Here is a 20,604-nt window from a genome sequence, read left to right on the forward strand (position 1 = left end):
ACCAGATCAACATTGGCCGGAAATAATTTTAATTTACAAGATTTAATAAGTTTCAAAGAACCAATGCCCAGAATGCTACGATGAGCTCCACTATCGAGCAATCCGGTAATGGGAATGTCGAAAACGGTTATTTTAACAAAGGGACGGTCGTCGTCCTCCAGATGGATAAAAGTTCTTCTAGATGAGCTACATCGGTGGTGGTATAGTCGTTATTTTGGACTCGGTGATAGCCGGACTGAAGAAGTTTAGTAGGTAACGTTTGAATTGAGGGTTTTTGTACGGATATTGGACTGACCTGCCCTCTCAGACAGTCTATTGTGCGTTTTTTGCACAGTATGGACAGTCTTTAGTGTCGACCCTGTGTAGCCCGCACCTAAAGCAAAATTTGTACCTAGGCTGGTTACATTCTTTGTGCGTATGGCCATGCCTTCTGCAATTGAAGCAAGTGCCAGCCTTTGGGGGAACATGGTTATTAACCCAAGCCTGAAATTCTATGGATTCTTCGGTTCTAGTAGTGTCTTTCGAGTTTCTAGGAGTATCACGTGACGGTTTACTCGACTGTTCTTCCTCTTCTGAGCCATCTCGCGGCGACCGGTAATAACTTTTAGATTTGTACGTTCTTTTCGATTCATCTATCGGTGGCTTTGCCTTCTTTTTAGGCTCACGGGCGAGTTCGTTCACCTGCGACTTATTTCGCGACACGTTTTGCTCGGGATTATTCGTGGTGTATTTATACCAGTAGGTAGCATCGAGCTGCCTACCAAACCGCTTAAGATCGACGAGGTTATTTATATTCGACGCGACCGCGTGACCTTTATAATCTGATCGGAGGTTTCGATTTACTATTTCGAATTTCTTGGCCTCAGACATCGGTTTCATGAGTGAATTAAAATCCTTTGCATCTCCGAAAGATAATCCGAGAATTTTCTTTCGGGCCCTGTTTTCGCGATATTGCCTTGATCTCGTTCACGTGATCGTGATCAGGACTCAGGAACTCGCGTTTCAGTTCCGTGACAAGTTCATTCCAGCTACCGAAATCTTCATTTTCTACCCCGGACATGAACCAAGATTTCGCTTGATCCTTGAAGAGGTATATCGCGGAGCGGAAGAGTTCCCTTTTTGAAACGTTTTCTGATTTCGCGTAAAACTCGACTTCTTTAATGAATTTCATTAAATTTTGGCCACTGTCTTTCCCATCATACTTGATGTTCCAGTCCGATATTGGCCTGCGTTTATGATAATCGCGGCGGCGGTGATCTTTTTTCTTTCTACCCACGGAATGATCTGACGACGTAGAAGATTTTTCGGATTCTGAATCTGTAACTGATTCAGATGTCTCAACCTGTAGAATAGGTTTTGACTGCTTCTGCAAAGGAAATTTCCGTAACATCTGTTCCGACTGATTCGTGTTCAAACTTCCGTCTGGACACGGCCATCCGAAAGGATATGGCGGGAAACCGAATGGATAATACGCGGCAAGACCTCCTAAGTCTTTGTTAGAGGGTTGCTTGTACGACTTTAAAACGCGGTGACTCGAAGACTTTATAGGACCTACTGCACCCAATTCTTCTTCTTCATTTTCAGAATCCCCATTCTCCTGTGGATGCTTCTCCTTAGAGTGGTGTGGTGTTCCTGTGGAATTTGGTTTCGATTGGTTCGTCTTGGGAATTGCTCCCAGTTTTAAATTTGAGACTGATTTAACAATTTCTTGTAACATCTCATTTCTGACCGAGTGTATCGGTGAGAATATTGAAAAGTAAGTATTCATTAATCCCCGGATCGCACTGATGAGTTTGTCAAAATCAGTTAAATCCTCGTCGTTCTCAGCGTGCTCCTGCGCTCGACGAATTCGGGCAAAGTAATGTACCAACCTGGTTTTAAGGCTGTCTTTTAACCCTTCGAAGCGGACTTCGTTGGTTAAATAAGCTCTTATCTTCTCTACATTAGTATCTATAATTTTAATTTCTTCGTCTACCGATATATTGCATCTAAGGAAGCTTGTATCTTCTGCACTAGAATCCTTTTTTAGGTGATCCCTGAGTCTCCTCTGAATCGCAGAACGAGACTCGGTATGATCGAATTGAACTGCTCTTACGGTTAATTCATATTCTATTTCGTGTTTCTCTAAATGATGTACCATCAAACGCTTATACTGCAACTCTAGATCCAAATCCATTTTGTTCGAACTCGCTATTTGGTTTGAAGAACCGACTGTTTAAAACAAGGAGTGTTTTCTCCCCCTCCGTTAGGGAAAATTTGAATGTTGACGAATGCCACTAAATTTTTTGCTGGGCGCCAATTTGTAAGCCCCTGGCTGCTCTATTGGAACATTGTGATTTTAGAACCTCGATCAAGGAGTCGCTTATTTTCAGTGGCAACGTCACAAACTCTTGCAACACTCCTTCGCCACTCACCTGTCAGAAGTTGGATTCTGTAAATTAGTTGTCACTTTCGAGTTCTGAGGCTAAGTTCCTGCAACCAAAGTGGACAAGATCAAGAACTTATTTTCTTACAGCGGACCAGATAGCTTAAGGTCTGGATCCCTCGTTTAAGGTAAAAATCGCAAGATATTCAAAACTGTATACCATACATGGAAGTGAGTCTTCGAATAAGGCCAACTACCAATTACATTGCTTACATCCTATTTATTGACCCTCGCAGAGGAATAATCAAAAGAGAGGTGGAATGACATTTTAGGTGTACTTGCGGTTTGATTACAGCTGTTCACGTTGGCTAGCTTTCGATGACGTCGTTGGAGGGCCCTCGTTTGGTCGATGTTCTTCGGCGGTAGTTCCATCCGGCGTTTGGGACCGATGAGTCCAGCAGCTCCCAATGCATTGGCTCCCTTGAGCGGCTTTGGATGTCCGACGTCCGACTGGTATGGCGATGGACGGATGATCACCAGGCGATCGGTTGATCCGGAATGGCCACGGGTGGTTTGTGGCTGGATGATTTTGGCACGGGACGGCTTGACTCCCTTGAGCTGCGTCGAGCGTCCGGCGGCTGGTCGGAATGGTGGCCACGTGTGGGTTGGCTGGAGGTATTCGATGCGAGAAGGACGACTTGGCTCCCTTGAGCGGCTTCGTGCGTCCGGCGGCTGGCCGGAATGGTGGCCTCGTGAGGGTTGGCTGGCTGAATTCGGTACGACGATTTGGCTCCGGATTATCGTTCCGGCCGGAAATGTCTCCGAGTCCACTAAGGTGGCCGAAGATGCGATACAGTGATTGATGGTCGTCTCTAAGCCGAGTCACGTGTCTGTCCGAGCTGTCAATATTACCAAGATGGCGTAAAAATAACCGTTCCTTCACGATTGCTGCCTTCTGATCCTCTATGCCACCCAAAATGGCGGTCTGTAGAGTACTGCGTAGAACGGAACCACTCCGAGCGGTCGAAATAAAAGAAAAGGCCCAATGGACCTTTTCTTGTAGTTTGCCGTCTTTTTTATAACCTCTTAGTGGATTTCTTTTTCTCAAGGCCTATTATTTACAAGCCGTACTAATAACTTTTAGGGAACAACTTTTTTAATCTGTACTGTATACGTTTTTGTTTTAATTTTAACTAACACGACGCGCACTTTCACCATCAGTAGCTGCGGACAGAAAAAAAGTTCGCTCCAAAAATCGTGGCTATTTATCTTCGATAGGTAAAAAAAAACCTCCAACACGAAATTTGACAACTATCTAACTCTTCGGCTCAAAGTTTGGCCACACTTCCAAAAAAGATTTAGGTCAACTTCTGAGTCTTCGAGTTACCTCTACCTTAACCCATACCGCTGCAAATGAGTGTGAGTGTGAGTGCTTGGCACGAATGCACTTCAAAGTAAACGGACAGCTCTGCGCATTTTTTTCTGACAACTAAGGATGCGGCCACCAGTGAGGCTGTCAGTTTGAATTAATAGGGTGGACCATGGAATTAGGTTCTCACTGGCAGGGGTGACGTTTAAGAAGGAAAGTTGTGGAGGAGCCACAAAATTACAAATTTGGGACCAACGGTTACAGGATTTTCACGTAAAATTTACCTAGACATACCATGGAATGGCTTGACGTTTGTCATGATTTGCTTTATATTATCATTCCGTAGCATTTACGTGAAAAGTGCTGTGGAAAAAATCCATGTAAGTTTTCACGTAAACCTTACGATAATATTTTTCAGAGTGTACGTACAAACATAGATTGGTTTATATATATATATATATATATATATATATATATATATATATATATATATATATATATATATATATATATATATATATATATATATATATATATATCAGAGACGTCGCGTCCGCATGTGCAACCTGTGCACTGCACATGTGGCAATTTTATCCCCAACATTTAAACTCTCGATAGATTTCTTTGTCTTTCTAATCCAAACATAGGGTAGAATACGGCATTGGCAGGGTGCGACAGTTGTTGGCATCCTCAACAATATTTGCGTTTTCCAGCAAACATACACTATTTATGAACATAATTTTGATTCAATCACACAATTTCAAGTCTAAGCTTTCATTTGAATAAGTTGTTTGTGTAAAAGTAGCAAGATTTGATGAGTTAATCATCGAAACAAATTTGCACCTACGAAATCCTTGCCATTATTGCATCGCCAAAGAAAGCAGCGCACGAAAAGCAAACTGTTACTTACTTTTTTGGATAGCCTGTTTCTCCTCTTTATTGCGTATGACATGACAAATTTAGTACGTAAACTACTTTTTACACTTTATCACCACTTGATTATCGCCACAAAGAGCAAATTTATGCAATATTTGCTCTATATTTCACTAAATAAAATCGGGACTATTCGTTTTCTTTGGCAGCAGCACACTTCGGAATAGAGCGAGAGAATGTGTTTGTGAGCATATCAAACACACGCTATAAAGATACCACGCACAATTCTATGTGATTTGATGTTAGCAAAAATACGAACAAAATATCCGGCGATGGCATTTATTTAAAAAAAGTGTTAAAATACAAATGCTTCTATTCAGATTTTTACGCAGTGATAACAACACCGTAGTATTTTAACCCGTATGTGCCTGACAGGACCGTTTTCCTTTTGCAACTTCAATACTTTCCAAGGTCATCAAAAAAATCATAACCATTCCTGTTCCTACATAGCGCATTTCTACCATAAATAATTGCCTACTTTTAGGGTATTATCTATTATTCAACTGTGAAACGTAGTGTTATAATGGGGTGGCTCCAGCGGCTGGATAGGATAGTGCTGCCCATTATTCAACATATGAAGACTCACGAGGTAGAATATATTGTTAATATATGTACTATACTACCAGAACCGACGAGCTTCGTTTCACCTAAAATTGATTAATTATAAATTTATTACATTATTTAAATTAAAAATTAAATATTATTTATTATAAATTTGTATGGAACTTCTATCAAATGCACATAATTCAAATATAGGGAAATTAATTATTAAATATTCGAAAATTATTATCGGTAAATTATTATAAATCGGTTAAATATTCGAAAGTTGCAAATTTGGATTCCATTGTTTTAGATTAATTTTCGATTAAAGCAGAAATTTGTACTTCATTTGTATGGGAGTCCCCCTTCCAGAAGAGGAGGGTTCTAATACCATCATAAGAATCTTCATTGTTCCCAACAACCTCTACATACAAATGTTTATGCCGTTTCCTAGTCTATAAGGGCAGACAGACAAAAAATCATTCTTATGTGTATAAATTTGGTTTTACAGTTTCGTGTCTTGTACACAACCACCATGATTTTTTTTTTATGAAACAAACATATCATGTAAAGACCGCGAAGAGCAAGTTGTATATTTGAAACTGGTTGATAGACTTTTGCTTACGCGTATAGACTCTAAGGCATTACGAAAAACAAAAGATGTAAATCTTGGCAGCGGACATAAAGCATATAAGTTTCCTTCTCCAAAATGGCCAACATTATTCAAATAGGTTGAAAATGGTAAAAGTTATGAAAATTTCAATATATGGGTACACGGGTACTCACACGTCTGCCATCCCCGTCTGTTTTTGTTGCCCGCATAAGTGTCAAATTCGTTTTACAATGTGTTTAAATGCTATTGCCTATCTGTCTACATGACATAAAATTGATGCCAAGGCTAAAAATTCATATTTTGTTTTAAGCCAGTTTTGATAAACAATAAAGTTTGTTCCTAAATTGAGTGAAGCGAGATGAGCGTGCAGCCGATTAATATGAATGAATTTTACTACTGGAGGATATAAACAAACAGCATTTGGCACCAATACATTACCAGTTTTCTACTTCCATTAGGGTCTCGCCGACATTTCTCACCAACACGAACGCAGGTTCGTGGTTGCAAACAATCCCATTTGATTTTGCCGTGACAGCTGCTCGTGGTTGCAAACAAACCGAGTAAAAGTGTGAGTGAAACGTGCGTGTACGTACACGATCGCTGAAAGCCTAATGTCTAGTTGCTGAAGGGAGCAAACTCATTGCTGATAATAGAAATTGCTATGCCAATAGAAGAATCGTTGACTTGTTACTTCATATTAAATTTACTGAGCTTGTGGTAAAAGTTGTTAAATTTAGTGAACACCAATCATCAAAGAAAGAGCATACAAATGTATACCAGTTGAACTGTACCTGTGTTTTAGTGTAATTGTTCATTATTTTTATCATTTAATTTAGCGATTGTCTTAGACTGCCAAGAATAGGTATTTTCCCTATATTTGAATTATGTGCATTTGATAGAAGTTCCATACAAATTTGACTATTAGATACATAAACGGAAAATATGCATAATTTTGTTGTACGCGGCATGTGATGTGAGGCAACAAAATGCTGCGATGGGGGCGCATTATATTTTTCTCTACGATACCGAACCGACCCACCGACACCACATGTTGTATCAACACGGAACTTTCAGCCGTGATCGCTTTGGCATGCATCATACACGCATTATTTTGCATGTGTGGAACATCTGCTCTCAGCGCAATCGGCGATGTATAGGTAGTCAAAGCGTTCTTCGCAAGAAGTGCACGGTTTGGTGCCTATCGAGAACCGCTTCAAACAGCGCATGCGCGATTCGGTCAAGAGAGCGCAATCGGAACAAAATCGAAAGAGAAGAGTAAAGCGCGCTCATTTCTGCTCCTTCAAAGCGTTCCATAACGAAAGTTTCGCGTTGAATAAACACCGCGAAGCAAGAACGCTTTTGATATTTGATATTGAATGGGATGGCCTGTTTACATATCCACTAATTCTGGCGACAATGTACTGTTCGATGATACTAGCGCGACATTAGCTCAATTTAAACAGAAATTGTCATCTGCTAATAAGCGTTTGAAATAAAGCCTGTTTACAAATACGCTTATTATATTCGAAATTGAAGTATCCGACAATATTAACATAATGTAAACAGGCATTTCTCGCGTGATTATTGAAAACATCGTAAGTCCAAATGAGAGACTCTCTTTCATTATGCTATCTTTTGCTAATATCTAGGCTAGTTTAAAATTTGTTGCAATATTTTCACATCAGCACACTAGACAAAGCTATTTTCTTCAGATCGGTGCAGATCTTATAATGAAAATCAGAATTACCGAAAATGAAACGGGTCAACTTTTTCAAAGAAATTTATTCCTGAAGGTTTTTTTTTCGATAAATCCAATATATTTGGTTAGGGAAGGGGTACGTCAAATGTCGATGGTCCACACAAATTTAGGAAATTTTATATGAGGTAATGTTCATGCTGATGGACGGAAAATTGTCACTGGACATCTGTCCAGTCCAGAATATTGATCAAAGAAATAAATTGTAAATAGAATAAGTATTAATTGAGAAGAGTTAAGGCTATGAACTTCATTGTTTATTGTGTAGACTTTATTTTTCTGATATGACATGCTAATTACAAATTATTATTAGTAACTTTGCATGATTGGTATAAGTCCAATTTCCTTTTTGCCTTTCTCGTATACTAAGTATACGGTAAAGGCTATATGATCGCTCCAAAAACAAACTTTTTATAGAAGGCCCGGAGACCCATAGTGTTATATACCAATCGACTCAGTTCGACGAATCGAAGTGATGTCTGTCTGTGTGTGTGTGTGTGTGTGTGTGTGTGTGTGTGTGTGTGTGTGTGTGTGTGTGTGTGTGTGTGTGTGTGTGTGTGTGTGTGTGTGTGTGTGTGTGTGTGTGTGTGTGTGTGTGTGCGCAAAACTACTCAACAAAATGTCACTCATTTTTCGGGCACTTATCCTCAACCGATTTGCTCGCAACAAGTTGCATTCGACGCTGAATCCTGTCCCATTGTTTCCTATTTGAAATTGGCCAGATCGAACTATGGGATCGAGAGTTATGGCCAAAATACAAATTCATTTGAAAAAATCGCGTAAAAAATGTCACTCATTTTTCGGGCACTTATCCTCAACCGATTTGCTCGCAACAAGTTGCATTCGACGCAGAATCCTGTCCCATTGTTTCCTATTTGAAATTGGCCAGATCGAACTATGGGATCGAGAGTTATGGCCAAAATACAAATTCATTTGAAAAAATCGCGTAAAAAATGTCACTCATTTTTCGGACACTTATCCTCAACCGATTTGCTCGCAACAAGTTGCATTCGACGCAGAATCCTGTCCCATTGTTTCCTATTTGAAATTGGCCAGATCAGACTATGGGGTCGAAAGTTATGGCCAAAATACAAAACCCTACGAAAAAATCGCGTAGAAAATGTCACTCATTTTTCGGGCACTTATCCTCAAGCGATTTGCTCGCAACAAGTTGCATTCGACGCAGAATCCTGTCCCATTGTTTTCTATTTGAAATTGGCCAGATCGGACTATGGGGTCGAAAATTTTGGCCTAAATACAAAATCCTACGAAAAAATCGCGTAAAAAATGTCACTCATTTTTCGGGCACTTATCCTCAACCGATTTGCTCGCAACAAGTTGCATTCGACGCAGAATCCTGTCCCATTGTTTCCTATTTAAAATTGGCCAGATCGGACTATGGGATCGAAAGTTATGGCCAAAATACAAAATCATACGAAAAAATCGCGTAAAAAATGTCACTCATTTTTCGGGCACTTATCCTCAACCGATTTGCTCGCAACAAGTTGCATTCGACGCAGAATCCTGTCCCATTATTTCCTATTTGAAATTGGCCAGATCGGACTATGGGATCGAGAGTTATGACCAAAATACCTTTTTTCATAAAAATCACAAAAAATGTGACCTATTTTTCGGACACCTAACCTTAATCGATTCACACGAAACAAGTTGCATTCGACGCAGAATCCTGTCCCATTGTTTCCTATTGAAAATTGGCTAGATTGAACTATGGGATCGGAAGTTATGGCCGAAACACCATTTTAGCCTTTTTATACGAAAAGGCTGTATGTTCGCTCTAAAAACCAAACTTTTACAGAAGGCCTGGAGACCCATAGTGTTATATACCAATCGATTCAGCTCGACGAACTGAGATGATGTCTCTGTCTCTCCCACTTCATACGGGAGTTTGGCAGAAAGACGGTCATGAGATTTATATCATAACAAATATTGCCCTCCGCTCGCGTGATGGGAATGACATTTTCGTTTTCTTTTTGTGTAGTCGGAGCTTCAGTTCAACTAACATCCAAAAGTGATATCCTTAAAATATATGACTGGGTGAAATAAAACAGGGTTATGTACGTCAAAAAGATTGGAAAAGGAAACAAAAATTTTGAAATTCTTATTAGCATATTGTAGATCAAGCTGAAAACCGAACCGAGGTCCCGCGAAATCGCATTTTCTCGCATTTCCGGATGTTGCAACTGCATCGCGAGTAGTGCGCAACTGTGCCATAGTCGGGCACCACTCGCGATGCAGTTGCGACATCCGGAAATGGGACAAAATATGATTTTCGGTTTTCAACTGGATCTACAATATCTTTGCCATAAATAATCTGATTTTCATAGAACGGACAAAGAAATTTGTCTTTTTTACTCCTAGCCACTAGCTCATCTTTTTTCAAGCACACACATTTTACGAAGATCGAGAAAGGCACCATCACCGCTAGGTGGATTAATCTGGGTTTTTCTATTTAAAACTTCGTCTCATTTTAAGAAATAACTCAAATTAGAATTGAAAGTGCCAGCTCAACAATTTATGAATAGATTATTTGTCACATTGGAAACGATTCTGATGATACTATTTTTTTTACGAACTATAAGCTTAGTTAAGTTTGAGTGAATTCAGAAAATAAGAATTTGCTAAGAACCAGTTAGATGCAACAAAATAAGCAAAACTTATTGAGAAACGCGCTGGAAAATGATTCGTTTATCATTTCTGGTACATTTTATGTGTTTTTCTCGGAATATTAAGAAAGTGCACAGGTTGAAGAATTCACCACGCGACGCCTCTGATATATATATATATATATATATATATATATATATATATATATATATATATATATATATATATATATATATATATATATATATATATATATATATATATATATATTGGAGTGGGGCGCAGTTGTATGGAAAAACGTAAACATCGTTTGATTAAGTGAGATCAAGGTTTTTCTGAATCGTTTTGGGACTCCAATCAACTGTGCAAAATATGGGCTCGTTTGGTTGCAACCTCGCATGCCTCATCGCGTTTTAAATTTACATGGAGATTAGTATGGGAAAATGTACTTTTTTACATTTTTGCTTTTAGCGGCTTCAATTTACCATCAATCACTTGACTCAATACGTTAGCATATAGTCTGGAAGATGCCGAGAGACGTTGCCGAAGAAGGTACGTAGCTGGAAGGTCTACCAAAAATGTTATTACGTTTCGAAAATTGATTGTTCAAACCATATGCAAGAAATCAATGTTTCTGCCAGCACTACCGGACAACCTATGGTTATCGACGAGCAAAACCCATCTCGCTTCTTGTCGGATTTTTTTCTTTGTGAAATAATTCCGGATAGCTCCCATTATATCTAAAGCCCTATAAGATCAATTATTTTGAAATAACACTCAATTAAATTATTGGTCTACGTAGTACGGCAGTGCTGGCAGAATAAACGATTTTTTGTATATCGTTTGAACACTCAATGTTCGAAGCGTTATAACTTTTTTCGTGGACGTTCCAGCAACGTGCCTTCTTCAGCAAAGTTTTTCGGCATCTTTTGGGTTATACTTTAACGCAATGTGCCACTTGGCTTACGATGAACTGAAACCTCTAGTAGTAGAAATGCAAAAATATACGTTCTCCCATACTAATTTCCATACAAACTTCAAACGCGATGCGGAAAGCGAGGAAGTAACCAATCGGTCCCAAATTCTGCACAGTTGTTCAGGACCAAGAATGGCTTCGAAAAACCATTGATTTGAAAAATGACCATGACGCCCAACTCTAATATATATAGATTGACAATTGGGGATAACATAGATTTATCCACTTGTAGTTTTTGTTTTTTTTGTGACGTCACATTATTTTACTTGCGGTTTTTGTATGTAGGTCTTTTGAGCTAGATCTATAAGATACTTAATTGATACTTGATGGGCTACAGCTCTTCGATAAGCCTAAGCCGAATGGAGTATCCTTCTCCACTGGACCCGATCCTGGGCCAATCGCTCTCGGTCACCCTGAACGTTGACCGCCCTAAGGTCCTCCTCAACAGCAAAAAGCCATCGTTTGCGCAGCCTTCCACGAAGCCTACGGCCTCTTCCGCGTTCTCTATCAAACATTATCTTCGCTTGACGTTCTTCCGGCATACGGACAACGTGTCCAGCCCACCGTAGTCTGCCGTGTTATAAAAGCTTCAATACTCAGCCCTATATACACCTGGTACAACCCGTGATTCATGTGATGCCGCCAGATACCGTTATCCTGTTTACCGCCGAGTATTTTCCGCGGCACCTCACGCTCAAACACTCCCAAAAGCTCTCCGATCAGCCTCTTTTAACGTCCATGTTTCATGGCCGTATAAGGCCACCAGAAGAATCAGAGTAGTATACCGCACGAATTGTGTCTTCGTTTGCAAACTACGGGAGTTAAGCTGGTTACGAAGTCCGCAATAAGCCCTACTTGCAGCTGCAATACACCTTTTCACCTCACGGGTAACATCATTATCGCACGTCACTAATATTCCAAGATACACAAATTTTTCTACCACTTCAAATTTTTCACCATCCAGCACCATTTCACTACCACCACCACTAATGTCCCAAGTTGATTACCAGCGACCATGTATTTCGTTTTGCTGGTATTGATCGTGAGTCTAATCCTCGCTGTCTCCCTCTTAAAAGGCACAAAGGCCTCTTCCACAACACGGCGATCAGTTCAGATAATAACGATATCGTCCGTAAAGCCCAGGAGCTTATGCGATCTTGTAATAATGGTACCGCTTCTTTGCACACCAGCTCTCCTAATCGCTCCCTCGAGCGCTATGAAAACCATGTTCTAGCATAATTTGCCATAATTCATTCCGAGTCACTGAATCGTACGCCGCCTTGAAATCAATAAACAGATGATGTGTCTGCAAGTTGTACTCCCGGAATGTATCAAGGATTTGTCTCAGGGTAAACATTTGATCCGTCGTTGATCGGCACTCACGAAAACCTGCCTGGTACTTGCCGACGAAGGACTCTTCAAGCGGTCTCAATCTGTTGAACGGAATACGGGACATAATTTAGTACGTCGAATTAAGGAGGGTTATTCCTCGGTAATTGGCGCACTCCAGTCTGTGTCCTTTCTTGAAGAGAGGGCAAATGAGGCCGTCCAACCAGCTAGCAGGCACTGCCACTGTTTGAGAAGTTCAGTCGGGAGCTGGTCTTTCCCGCAATCTTATTGTTGTTCAGCTCTTTAATAGCTTTTTTAACCTCATCTAGTGTAGGCGACTCCACAGCTTGTCCATGGCCGCTAATATTTATTCTATTCACCAATGCACAACAAAGTGTCGAAGTGTTGCTTCCACTTGGCAGACACTTGGGTTTTATCTGTCAGCAAATTCTCTTCTTGGTCGTTGCACATGATGGGAGATGGGGCTGTCTTTCTCCGCACGCCATTGACAGTCTCATAAAACCTCCGCATTTCATTCTGTTCAATTTTGTCCTGCGCCTCACTAATCACTAATTCTTCATACTCTTTTTTATTCCTGTGATGGGTTCGTTTTTCAGCTTTTCTTGCTTCCTTATTTGTTGTAGAAAACGTTGGTTGCACTTATCCGTTCGTCGAGCTTCTGGCGGTACTCAGCCGATACTCCTTCCACCGACAATCGATGGATATTGTAACGCATCATTCGCTGTGATCTTTCGTTCGATACAGTTGACAATCGTGATCGAAGATGTGCTATGTAGCTAATCAAAATTCGTCCATTTATCTGAAATAATCAGATTCCCAGGAACACCCGGATGTGGTCAATGTATACAAATGCTTTTAAAACTCAATCTGTTGAGCTAGGCTTTAAAAATCATGACGTTTGTACTTCACAATCTAGGGCTTGAAACGGAATTAAATAACCAGGTGGATGGAGCATCCGGAATCGCATCCTGACGATCAAATTGCACTCAGACTCTGATACCAGACATTAATGATTGCGTACAATTGCATCAACAGTGTGGGCACTCCCACTGGCTTTCAATAATATTACAAAAAATATCCGGTCTTGAGCCCTATAGATAATATTGATTTTTTAATGCAATTTTTCCATACGTGCTGCTACATTTATGTAACGGTGTAAAAAATACTTCACATTTTATTTATTTTCGGCGTAGCGCCAAATTAGAATTCGGAGTTTCTTCCGAAGTTTTGTCTATCAAACCAAACAATGCGTTGCAGTAAAAGCGTAGTAAATTTCTTCCGGATCTACAATATTTCGTTCAGTGAAAAAAGACGCCTGTTTCAGCTAAAGGCGTTGGACCACGCTACGGCTTTGGCCATATCAGTTTTGAAGTCCTTAAAGAACATTTTGTGAGGTACATTAAAGGGGTGGGAAACAATCTGAATAATTTAAAAAAATATCGTACAATAAATATTTCGTGCATACCGTTAAAAAATAATGAAAATGACTATAAAATTGTAACTATTTTGCAGCGATTATCAAAGGATTCAACAGCGAGGGCACTGAAATCCTGTGGTTGATTACCGCTGGAGGTGTGAATGCATTATTGCTAATGGACATTGACAAGGATGGGCAAAATGAGGTAAATAATAAAACCACTATGTTATGGTCTTACAATTAAATCCAGCACTTCATTCCTGTTGTATAGCTGATCGTGGGCACCGACGATGGCTGTATCAAAATGTACAAAAGGGAAGCTCTCCTGCACGAGTTCACCGAGGGCAACGAGATTCAAAACCTGATGGCAATCAGCCCCGGCCAGTTTTTGTACAGCGTCAAAAATGGAACCATCGGCGTGTTTGACGAGAGCGTTCGAATGTGGCGAATAAAGTCGAAGACCAGGGTCACGGCAATGGCTATGTACGACATATTAGGCTGCGAGAGCAAGCAAATCATCGTTGGCTGGAAGAGCGGCAAGATCGACGTTCGCGATGCCCAGAACGGGGACGTGCTGTTCAAAATGAAGCTGAACGATTTTGTGTGTGGGATCACGTGTAACGATTACCGCGGGATTGGGATCCTGGATCTGGTGGTCATTACGGCTGATGGCGAGAGTAAGAGACGCTTTTATTTTGTGGCGGTTGGGGTTTCATGTCAAATCGAATATCCGACTGTTGATTGACAAACAATTAATACGACCCATGTAGATTTCCTATATGAAATTCAATGAGTGCAAACAAAGTAATTGGGGTTGCACTTACAATCAGGGAAGCTTTTATTCATTTAGTCTGAGTTTAACTCGTGTACACCAAGTTCTTTTTTACAAGGTTGGGTTTTAGTCGAATAAGAACTTTAGCGTTAACGAAACTATGAGTTAACACCATGAAAAAATAACAAATAATCAAAGAAAATTCAGGTGGTACCGTAATCCGGGGGAACATTGATCAGCGGGGTAACACTGATCAGTTTCACCATTTACAAGAAATGAATAAAATATTATTTCCTGTTATCACAATTACTTATTGTGAGTTAGGTATCTTAATATTGACTAAATTTGCAGCTGAATGATATAGTCTTCGGATGAATTTGCATTTAATTTTCCCCAAAATTTGAACAATAAAATCAACATTAATTTTTGAACTCACAGCAAGCTGCCAAAAAAGCACTCAAAACAAGTATAATAACAAAAAAAAATAAGCTCGTACCTATGGTTATGTGATAAGCAATCTTATTGGGTTTGTTTCGAAATTTAAAACCAGATAATTCAGCTAGCGGTGATGATGTCTTTCTCGAAACAATCGATGCACTTCGCCTCAGCGTAAGAGATTCAACTATAATGGCCTACATTAAGGCGTTTGCATACGCTTTCTCTATGGACAAATGATTGATCAAAGTTACCCCAAATTGAAAAATCCAAAAACTCGACAAAAACATTTTTAGAACAAGTTTGAAATGATCAAATAATCAAGAACAACAGCCTTATACGCTCTACACGTAGCAGGACTCGTTTTAAAAATATGAAAAGAGCTATGTTTCGCTTACGGGGAAAATATTTACAAAACAATTTAAAAAAAATATCATTGTTCCCCCGGATTACGGTATTTAAAAAGTTGTAAAATATCAGGTTAATCGGGAAATTGAAGAAAACCAACCGCGTAAAAAATATTGGGTTTACCATCAACTAATTAGAGACATGAAATGGGTAGTACGGTCAACGGTGAACTGTATCTACCCTACAGTTTTGTTGAACTGTTTGTTGTTTGAATTCCATTAGATATCCAAGTAACCAAGTCAGCTTCACTGAGCTGCTTAGGCGAAAAACGTACTCTTAAAGGAACTTTTGGTTACTTGGGTAAGGAGCTAAGTCGCTAGCTACACTAACTTATACAATGATTGAAAATAATCATCATTTAGTATATTACAAGCGGTCGAACAATGTGCATAACAGATTTTGAGCAAGGTACTATTAGAGCAGTTGCTATCTAGCTATTTACAGCTCTTCCATTGCGGAGACGAGCCAGCCTTGGGCAGAAAATCTCCTTAATAAAGATTAATAAAAAAAGCTCTTCTAGATCGGCATGCCGTATTTAATCACGGGGAGGATGATTTTCTTGTTGATGAGTTGGTAAAGTAATTTCAACACGTTACATTTTGCCACTGCTTTGTCAACCTGTTGCCGTAAAATAAGCTTGCTGTCTAGGGAGAGACCTCATTGCCCCATTCCACTGTCTTGCCATTTAGAGGATTTTTACAAACCTCAGCCTGGGGGATTTTAAGTGAGGAAGCCTCCCAGCTGATGGGGTACTCTGAGAGCTCTGATCACTCTACCTTTGTAGATAAGAGAAGTGTCGTCTGCGAACAGAGACAGAATGTCGTATTCTGGGGATGCCAGGGATAATGTTGTGCGCACTGGAAATCGCTCCGCTGAGTGAGTCCCGACCGACAGATATGTAATTGTCGAAGTTTTTCAGCAGGTAGCTAGGACTATTGTAGCGTTGTAGTTTTACACCAGGCCATATTAATAAACATTGTCAAATACCTTATCGATATCGAGTAATGCCATGGTCTGTTTTAGAGACAGACTTGTTCCGTTTGAGGATGTTGTCAACTTGGGTTAGTTGATGCTTGGTGGATCGACCGCTGCGATTGTCGAAGAATGTGCGAACTGACAAAGTAACGACATCTTTCGGCAAACCTTCTCTGCAGGAGTTATCAAGTGATCCGTAAAGCCATTTTATTATTGAGTTAAAAAAACTTGGATTTTAGATTTTGATCACATTTCAGAACGGCTTGATAAAGTCTAGGAGAGCACGGATCTTATTGAAGAAATCACTATTTCTGAAGTCCACCATTCTAGCTAGGATAATTTTGTCCTGCGATTGCAAAGTGTCTGAGGCGCAAGCATCCCAATACGTTGGTATTTCCAACTGGAACTTGGCCTGTTTTTCAACGTGTTCTACTAGCATTTCCACAGTTATTAATTTAAAGCTCCTCTATGCCCGCCAATGCATGAGTATCTTGTGTCTTGTGTGGCAAGTACAATATATACACTATGCCCAGGGAGTCGAGAAAGTTTCCATCCAAAAACTTCCTAGACCGAACCCAGAATCGAGCTCGCCATCTCCGGATTGGCAATCCTACGCCTTTGCTCGCAAGGCTAATTGGAGACCCCTGGACTGAACCGTTTGCCCATGGCTGTGCAATATTATATATATATGAAGATAAAAGACTATATGAAATAAAAGAAGTGCCTGAGCTTCTTCCTCTACGTTGGTGAGACGTCCGCAAGAAGAATAGCTCATTTGTGACTCGGAATGATCAAAATTCATATGCGTTGGTGGGACCCCCCAAATCCCTTAATTGTGGACCAGAATGATTATAATTTTGTGCGGTTGGATGCCCGCATGCATTGAGATAAAAGCATTGTCTGAGTTTTTCCTCTGCGTTGATGGGATGCCCGCAAAAGAATACCGTAATTGTGAATCATAATGATCAAAGTTTTGCGCTTTGGGACGCCCATGCGTTGAAATAGAAAAGGGTCCTTTTTCGTCTGCGTTGGTGGAACACCTGAAAAAACAGTGTGAATTGGTGCAGAATGATCACAATTCAGCCTGGTGGAACATCCCCATGACATAAGTAAGACTAATTTTTGCTATTATATGTTTTACAAACACATAATCGTCAGTAACGAGTAATTATGTAGGGGAGCGGTTCGCCACTTCATCTCATAGCTCCTATTTCCATCCCATCAAAAAAAAAGCAATGAAAAGGAATTTGGTTTGTTTATTATTTTTGTGATTTTTTTCAGCAGTGAGCACGCATGTTGACAAAAAGAAGCGACAAATTTATTGCCGTATTTCTTTGTTTAGCGATGAGATGGATATATGTACAGTGAGATGGAGATCGGAACAGTTCCCCTATTCATAATTCAACATCCACTATTGCGGATTTCTGTCATAGGTAACTTCTGAGGCCAAATATAAGGACTTCCCTGCCTGACGTGGGTGTCAAGTTTCTGCTGAGACGACAGAATATGTAGGGGAAGTGGTTCGATTGCGGGCACCCTTTTGATTGTGGTCCAAAACTTTGGCCCTAGTTGATATTATGTCGACACTTATTCACCAATGGAAAGTCAGACTAACAATCTTACTACTAGCGAAGAAATTAGGTTGATTTTGGCGATTTGAAGAAACATTTTGACAATTTTGTAAATTTGACATTTTTGGACATTTCCGTTTGTGGTTGTGGGCATCCTTGAAATTTAAAGAAATAGATTACTCGGGTACTTATTCAAAAGGACGTATGTGATTTTGTAAACAAAGATTCAAACGTCGATTTATCCAAGCTGATAGCACTTCCACGCTAACCATCACCACAGACAGGTAGGGGAACCTTTCGGCTACCTGTTGATGGTGTTGGTTTGCGTGGGAGTGCCATCAGTTAGGACAAATCGACGTTTGAATCTTTGTTTACAAAATCACATACGTCCTTTTGAATAAGTATCCGAGATTAACTTATTTATTTTAATGGCCATGAGGCACTAAAAAAACTAAGATTAATTCACCTAGCGTCGATTATGCCTTGCTCGTCCATTAAGGAAGATTATGGAAGATAAAGTGACAATCACTTAAGAAAGGTCCAAAATAGCACTTTAGGTAAACGGGTTTTATATTTTCCATTGATTCACATTAATTGTATTCATTTATATTCACCACAGTAATTTTTCTTTCAATTCCTTGTTTTTTTCGTGAAAAAAACAATACATAAAAATAAATCTGACAATTATTGTATAAAATTTTGGCATATACAATTCTGTAAGCTTTTTATACAAATATTGTATTAAAATAATACAAATCTGTAAGATTTCAATACAACAATTGTATTAAAATCAACCAATATTGTTGCCAAATTATTATACAGTCTCTGCAAGGTTTTCTTTATTATTATAATTTTCTTATTTTAAATTAAGTGCAGCGCCGCGAATTCTTCGTCGAATGAAACTTATTACGCGTAAATCGGTTAACGCTTAGCTCCCTGTGCATATAAAATGGCTAGAGTTGCCTTAAACAAAAATAATGATAATTAAACTCATTTTCATATTTCAATCAATTCTATCTAAATCATTAAAATAAAAACAACTTATTTTTGAAGCCCTTTGGAGCTTGAACCATAGCAGAGATAACAGACAAACGAGAAGTTAACAATGGTTTCAAAATGAAAACATGTGACAATCTCGTGGAGGCGCTGCCATCGCAAAGTTTATTTGGAAGGCTCACCACTGTGAAGCGTTACGGAGCCGAAATCATGTTTTTCAATACAGTTTTTCATTATTCTCACACACTAATGTTAGTTTATGGGAACCGAAAAACTCGCGGTTTAGTCGAGGTTTGGGAATACAATGCAGAAAGAAAGGTGGGGAATTTAGGGTGCTTAATCAATTACATTGCTGATGTTCATACAGTTGACATCCTTGGCGATGGTTTACATATATAACGGGACGAACATTTTTGGTAGACAGCAACGAGAGGAAGACATACGAACGGGGTTTTAAGGCTGCCTTAAGGTAGCGTCACATTATTATCGAAGTTTCATGTACTTCTGATTTTTTTTCGCAGAAAGTTGGGCAAGCCAACCGTGGTGGAGGTTGGTACTCGGATTCTGATAGCTTTTCCGCAAACGTGACCTTTAAGTGGTCTTCTTGTGTAGGGGTTATCACGCCTATCTAGAGAGTAGGAGGTTGAGGGTTCGAGTCCCTCCAAGACACGTGGATTCTTTTTCGCAAATTTCATATCAATTTGTCCATTTCGAAACATGTGCTGTGCCAAGATAATTAAAAAAAAATGGTTTTCGTACGGCCGAGTTGCCGAATAATATGCAATTAATTGTAGGCAATGTCATTTGAAATAAGGCACGGGGTGTTTCAAAATATTTCATCTGCGATTTTCTGATAAAAGTGATTTTTATTGTTTTCTTCTCCAATATTCGGTATAAAAAGTCGATTGATAACTCAGTAATGGACGAATTATAGTAATTAACCCTTAAAATTAGAAATATACACATTTGTAGTTTTCCTGTGTAGAAAACCAAGATTTAAACGGATCTAAAACGGAAAAAAAATGTAATTCAAACGTTTCTCAAGTGTTTTTCTTTTGTTATTTTTTTTTTCGTAAGTTACAATTTTTTTTTCAGATTTTTTAAATTAATAAATACTGTACCGCTCATAAAAAAAAACCTACTCTTCCGCTCATTTTTGGTCGCAAATAAAAATACGCGCCGGATAGTCGCCTAAGAAAAACATATTTCCAGAAAAAAAGCTACTTCGATATTAAAAAAAAATTCCGCCACGTGGTGCATTCCGGCGGTGAATGCTTGGATAGCACGTACTATTTGTACTGCGGAGAAATTTTTCATATCTATGAGAGCCTTGGAAAATGATTACAAAAGTTGTCATTTTGTTGCAAGGCACAATAAATGACTTGCTCACTGAAGTGCGCCGTATTTTATAAGATTTACAACATTTTCTTTTTTGAACACATGATACAGCTCGTAACTCATGCGTATGTGCCACACGTTTTTTCTGGCCTCTCACTGAGTATT

At 39.4% G+C, this 20,604-nt stretch overlaps 1 pseudogene; it reads left to right on the forward strand.

Moving 5' to 3' along the window:
- The window catches only part of LOC134216052 (Bardet-Biedl syndrome 2 protein homolog), a 73,166-nt pseudogene that overhangs the window by 20,916 nt on the left and 31,646 nt on the right, over positions 1–20,604 (forward strand).

The sequence above is a fragment of the Armigeres subalbatus genome, chromosome 2, assembly GCF_024139115.2.
Source record: "Armigeres subalbatus isolate Guangzhou_Male chromosome 2, GZ_Asu_2, whole genome shotgun sequence".
NCBI classification, from domain to species: Eukaryota; Metazoa; Arthropoda; class Insecta; order Diptera; family Culicidae; genus Armigeres; species Armigeres subalbatus.